The sequence below is a fragment of the Sciurus vulgaris genome (genome assembly GCF_902686455.1).
Source record: "Sciurus vulgaris genome assembly, chromosome: 15".
Classification (NCBI taxonomy): domain Eukaryota; kingdom Metazoa; phylum Chordata; class Mammalia; order Rodentia; family Sciuridae; genus Sciurus; species Sciurus vulgaris.
In genome coordinates this window covers 89,021,556-89,028,276 of record NC_136476.1, presented here as the reverse complement: position 1 = coordinate 89,028,276, position 6,721 = coordinate 89,021,556, and positions in this window count along the sequence as shown.

Sequence of the window (6,721 nt, the reverse complement as noted above, 5' to 3'; positions counted from 1 at the left end):
AAGATAGAATCGAAGGAAACGGATAGGTGGGAGAAAATATATATAAAGCAAAAATGTAAAAAATTTAAAAATAAAAATAAAATAATACAAAACAGAACTAAAATATACTAATCAAACATCCCAGTTCACACACACACAAAAAAATCCCTGTAAAATAACTGACTTCAGAAATGCTAGAGATGAGAAAAAAAAAAAAATAGGAAACTGTATAAATGCCCGTGGATCATTAAGGTCACAATTAAAGAGTGAAAAAGAATTTTTAAAAAAGAAAAGGAAAAATAAATAAATAAATAAATAAATAAATAAATAAATAAATAAATAAATAAATAAATAAATAAATAAATAAAAGAAAAGGAAAGGAAAGGAAAGGAAAGAAAAAAATCTTGATGAAAAGTTAAAGAATGCTTTCCACTGGAGTTCAAAAGATTCTCAGCGTCTCTTCTCAGCAAGTTTTATGTGGGGTCTTCTGCAGCCTGAGGCTCCACCCTTGGATTCCTGGAGGCAGGGCTGAGGCTCCAGTGGGCTCCAGGCTCTTCACTGAATACCAGTTAGTCTGGAGATTTTGAATCAGCACACCTCCAGGGTCCGGTGTGCTGGTCCACACTGGAGTCTTTACCCCAAGGAGCTCCCCTGAGTTCCACTCATGTGATGTGGGAGCCAATTCTTAGTCCCCGACGCCACCTGCAGACCCTATGTTTCCTGGTCTCAGGTTCAGTCTCCAAACAATCTCTCACACTCGAGTCCTTCTGAGTTCTGGCCCAGACTCGTCTCTGCCAGCTGGTTCTGCAGGCAGCCAGATTGAAGGGGGAGGGATAGAGCCAGGTGGTTTCCATGACCAGTTGTACCCTGTGTAAACCTCTCTCCATGTTTGCTTTTCTCCTGGTCACTTAAGCACACTCTGTGCCATGCAGCGTGGGTTTACTGGGACTGTATCTTGGACCAAACTCACGTTTGCCAGGAATCAGCTTCCTCAGTGGCCAGCCCCCATGCTGCAGCTGCAAACTGGTTCCTTCCTCTATCCTCTGCACACCACCTGGAGAGATGGTTCCTTCTTTCCTGCAAACGGATATTGTGCAGCATGTCTTTCAGGTGTGTTGGGCAATGTCCTTGGTCTCTAAACACTGGGTACCCAGACACACCTCAGACCTCTCAAAAACGTGTATTCCTGGGCTGGAGAGATAGCTCAGTTGGTAAAGTGCTCGTCTCGTGAAGGCAAGAAAAATGTGTATTCCTTTAATTCCCTTATTGATGTAGGACAGAGGAGGCTGGACACCGAGCAATTAGCAGGAAGCAGGTTTATTGGCTGCAGCTGGTCCAGAGAGGGGCTTTCTCCTAAATCAATTCTTCCCTCTGAACCCTGAGTCCAGAAAATTTTAGGACTTTATACCCAGTGTGAAAGGGTGTCACAGGCTCACAATTTGCACAAGTCTACATATAAGTAGGGTTTTTTCCTTTGAGTTCACAGAGAGTGCCTCCTGTCTAATTTTTTTAATTATTCAGAGATTTTTACACACTTTACCACAAAAGCAGAAGTAATATCATGAAGCCCACAGCCAAATTTAGTTATTGCAAGACAGAACAACAGGAACTAGGAAGTCTAACCACATTAGAACCCTTTTGCAGAAATTCTTGCTGATGGCCTAAGAACAATTATGGAGGGGTGTCTGGAGAAGCTTAATTAAGATTTTTGATGGAGGAGGGGGTGCCACTACCATTCCACCCTTTAATGATGCTCCCCAGGATTTAAAATTCTAAATTAAAGAGCACCATTATCATTGTCTGGGTTTAAAGCCTGGTATAATACCAGAATCTTAGTCCTTGTCCCTCTTTCGACAGCTGCTTCCATTGTAGACCTAATAGTTTTAATGCACAGGGGAGCCAGACATGAGAGCAATAAACAGGTTAACAGCAGAATACCCACTACGCCAATTAAGCTCTTAAATCTACCAAGAGTTGAAAATCATCCACGAAATAGCTTGGATGCCAAGCTTTAGTGCCCTTCCAGGTTTGACAGGCATGTGTGCTAGTTTTCTGTTATTGCTATGTCTTTAACCGCCTGTCTGTGTCATCTATTTGGATGCCACAGTTGAAGCTGTTGAACTATCCACACACGCCCCCTTCTGCAGCCAGTAGTAACCTAACACCAAGCAGTTTTGACAGCCACTGTCTCTGCTGTGTGGCTGGAGGTCAAAGGCTGTAGCAGTCTGATTAGCAATAATTTCTAGTACAGCTTGTAAGCAAATAATCCTGTTTAGCATGTAAACAGGAGTTCCATAGCCCCAACTGCCACCCCATGCCCAGGTAGCAGGACCATAAGTGGCAATAATCCTCTGGGGTGGCGGTTCTCTTACCCCAAGATTGTTGACCTCCTAGATCAAGTCCTTTTCCAGTGGACATTTTCTCTTGGTCCTAGATCCTCATATAAGGGGATAACCTAGATCTTTTCCAGTTGTATTGGGCAGTAGGAAAAATTCAGTTTTGTTAGTACAGGTTCCTCTCCAAATTGTTGGGTGGTAGGTCTATGCCTTTTTCCCACAAAACCAAAATAGTTCATCAGGTACTTTCCAGTTAGAAGGGACTATATTGCTCCAGAATTTTTGGATCTCAGGCATGCCTCGAAAAGAACTGATTTGGCTAGTGCCTGGACTAGTAGAGTTGAAAAGAACTCTTTTTCTGGGGCTGGGGAGATAGCTCTCTCAGTAGAGTGCTTGCCTTGTAAGCACAAGACCCTGGGTTCGATCCCCAGCACCCGAGAAAAAAAAAAGAGCTCTTTTCTTATAGGGCTTTCTGCATATTAGACCATAAATCCCCAGCCACCTGGGTTATCTGCCCCACACCAAGTAGATCTCTTTGGCCATATTACATGGGGTTTCACCCACCCACTGGGTGTGGCAGGGTCCAGATTTGCCAATTCATTCCTTACCAAACACTTCTGAAGTGAGGCTGCAGCCCTGGGGCCTTTCACTCTAGTTCCACAGGATCTCATTCCACGGTGGTGGGGAATAAGCACCTAGACTTACTCCAGCCCAGGGCCATTCTTCACTCATGAGGCCCCCCACACCCAGCAGTTTTAACCCCAAGGTTGTTAGCTACTCTTTCTGCTAGGTCCAGAAGGAGTTTTTTTTCCTAAAGAAGGAAGGTTGATATTTGGGCTTAACCCCTCATATAGTTTAGCAGCAGGGCTAGGGCTTATGGAGGGTCTTGGGCAATAGATCTTGAATCACTTTTTATAAAATTTTCCCAAGTCAGAGGCTAAGGTTCTAGTGGCCAGCAATGACCAATTCCACTGGTGGAGGGAAATTCCCTGGGCAAGTTATATCCCCTTATATTAGGATTAATCCAAGTCAAGTGGCCTCTCCTTCCTTTCCAGAGACAGTCATACACCTATAGCATCCCTCTGGTGGGACAGGCCCTAAATGTTTTCTGTGGCCTCTTGGTTATAACAGATTGACTGACACATCGTTCACATGACTTCCACTGTTGTGCAGGGGTACCGCAGAGCCCCCTAAGATTATTAAAGGAAATCAAACTACGTGATAGACCAACATTTTGGCTAGCACGGGTTAAACAGTGTAAGTTAACAAAGCCAGACTAATAACACCAAACCCTAGAAAATCTACATAAACAAGATAAAAAAATATAAATGAAATTTTGTTACCAAGAGTGAGTAGGAGTTTCTGTTATCAAACCTACAGCAAAACCAAGCAGAGACCTATATACACCGCTAGGAGGAAGGGGTGGCCATGCACCACAGCACGAGACTCAGAGGACGACAGGCTGCTTGTCCTGGTGGTGAGCATGTCTTCCACCGGGCGCTGATCAGCCAGCCCCGTGGCTGAAGCAGGGCTGTGGCTCCTCAAGCTTTGGCAGTGCTCAGGCTAGTCAGTCCTCGGAGTGACCAGAGCATGGCTGTTGTCCTTCTGATCCTCAAGCTTCTCCGGCGTGTCCTCTCCCCGGATGGTCAGTTTCAGGGTGCAGCAGGGTCTGGAGTGCAGGCGCAGTCCACAGCCGCGGCCTTGAACCTGGTGTAAGGAATCCAGGGACCTGTCTCTGCAGTTTTCCTGCAGTTGGGGTGGGGAGAAAATAAGTGAGACCTTCCAAAGAGGTTTCGGGGGCTGAATGTCCCATTCTTTGAACCAGACTGAATCTCTAGGCTTGAAGGAGTGGGCATCTGTGATCAGACTTACTAGAAACCTTTATCTAACCCATTGGTTGGGAACCTGTGAAGTTTTTCCTAAAGCTTAAAATTGTTGTCTCGGTGTTAATTCTTCTATTTCTCTTAAGTCTCCCTGTAATCCCCTGGTAAGTGGGGGAGGCCTCCCATACGTTATCTCATAAGTGCTCCTAGTAGGAGCTGATCTAATTCTTAACAGTACAATAGGGAGGAGTTCATCCAAATGTAGGTGAGTCTCCTGACACCTTACCCAACCGAGTCTTTAAAGTCCTATTTATCTTTTCAACTTTTCCAGGACTCTGTGGCCTATAGGCAGTGTGTAATTTCCATCTGACAATTAAACTAAAATTATATCACTTCTGCCACCACTGTCTGGGCCAAATGGTTACTGGGATGCCAAATCTGGGAATGATGTCTCAGAGGAGCTTCCTGGCTACCTCCCTATCCCTCTTAGTGCGGGTTGGAAAGGCTCCACCCAGCCAGAGTAAGAACACACAAGAATCAAAAGATGTTCACAGCCCTGTGAGCATGGTGGTTCAGTGACATCTACTTCCAGTCCTCAAAAGGTGCTGCTCCTACAGTTTGGATTCCTGGTGAAGTCTGTTGTGGGCACAAACCTCACATTGTTTACAGATCACCCGGGAGATGCTTGTGAGCCAGGGGACATAAAACGCTGACTCAGAATAGTCTCAAGTGCCATTCAGCCAGTGTTTTCCCCTGTGCACTGTCTGATAGAGGCAGGGGCTAGGGTTCGGAGAAGGCTGTGTGGCCATCAGAAATCTCCACCATCCACCCACCCGGGAGGTAGCCTCCTTTTTCAGTCTTACACCAATTAGTTTCATGTTGGGAATACTTTGACTCCCATTCTGTTAGAGGGTCAGGCAAAGGATGGCATTCAAGCCTGGGGCTGGATTTCCTTCCTAGTTCTTGCAGGCAGCTAACCTTGCTTCTCTATCTGCTCTTTGGTTGCCCTGAACAACCACAGTGATTCCTGTTTGGTGGCCCCAGCAATGCATAACCACACTTTTCTGGGTGCCCACCCTGCATCCAGAAGATTAAAAATGTCCTGTCCATATTTTATGCCTTTTCCTCCTGAGTTAATTAGCCCCTTTTCTTTAGATAAGGTCCCCTGAACATGAAGGGTGGTGAAAGCATTATCTGGAGTCTGTGTAGATATTTACAGATTCCTGCTGCCAATTCAAGTGCTCAGGTAGGAGTAATAAGTTCTGCCTTTTGTGCTGAGGTTCCCTGAGGCAGAGGCTCTGCCTCAACAGTGGAGTCCGGAATGACCACTGCCCGTCCAGCAAGATGCATCCCATCCTTTATGAGCCTGCTTCCCTCTGGGAAGTACTCAGGGTCCTGGAGGACTGGTCTGTCAGGTCTGGCCTGCTGGAGAACACTTTGCCCGTGGCCTCAACGCAGTTGTGACCAGGTGTCCAGGTCCGATGGGCAGCAGAGTTGCTGGGTTCAGAGTTTGGATGACTTCGACGTGGGTTCGTGGATTTTCACATAACATGCCCTGGTGTCTGACCAACCTCTCACTAGTCAGCCAATGTTGTCCTTTGAACTCTAACCATGTCAAAATTGAATGAGGTCCTCTGACAACCGATTCTTGTCCCATAGCCCGTTATCAGCTTCCAACACCAGAAGGGCCGTGGCTACAAGGGCTCGTAAACATGGAGGCCAGCCTGGAGCTCCAGAGTCCAGCTGTATAGACAGACAGGCCACTGAATGGTGCTATGTTCCCAGCATTTGAGTCAGCTTGCCTATGGTTTTTCCAGACTGTTCATGGACATATGGAAAGAAAGGCTTTGTGAGGCCAGGGGGTCCTAGTCCAGGTACACTGGTGAGTTCTTGTTCAATGTCCTCAAAGGTCTTTTGCTGTGCTGGCCTCCACATCAAACGGTTCCATTCTCCCCCTTTTGTGGCTTCATAGAGGGGTTTCACCATAACTGAAAAGTTGGGGATCCATATGTGGCAGAATTCAGCAGCCCACAAAAATTCTCTAACATAACAGCGGGTTGACGGGACCAGAATTGAGCAGATGGCCTGTTTTCTCTCGGGGCCCAGTTGCCACTGTCCCTGAGTCAGATAGAAACCAAGGTACTTACCCTCTTTTTTGACAGATCTGGGTTTTCTCCTTTGAAACTTTGTAAACAGCTGTGTCCCTTTTATTGGAGCAATGTGCACCCACATTGTTTTGTAGGAAAAGCTTTTGAATCAGAGGTCGGTGTTGTCCTGAAGATGGTTGGCGAGGTCTTGAAAACTTGTGGTAGCCTAGTCCAGGTCAATTGGTCTTTGTTCCCATTGGAGTCTTCCTGTTGGAAGGTAAAGGGAGGCTGATTCTGTGGTGCCATTCAAATGCAGAATAAAGCATCTCTGAGGTCCAGGCATGTGACATAGGCTGCCTCAGCTGGATGCAGACTTAGGAAAGTATATGGATTGGGGACCATAGGATGTAGGGTGATTGTAGCTTGATTTACTGCATGTAAATCTTGGACTTGCTGATAAGCAATTCTTTGCCTGTTTCTAGACAGGCAAAAGAAG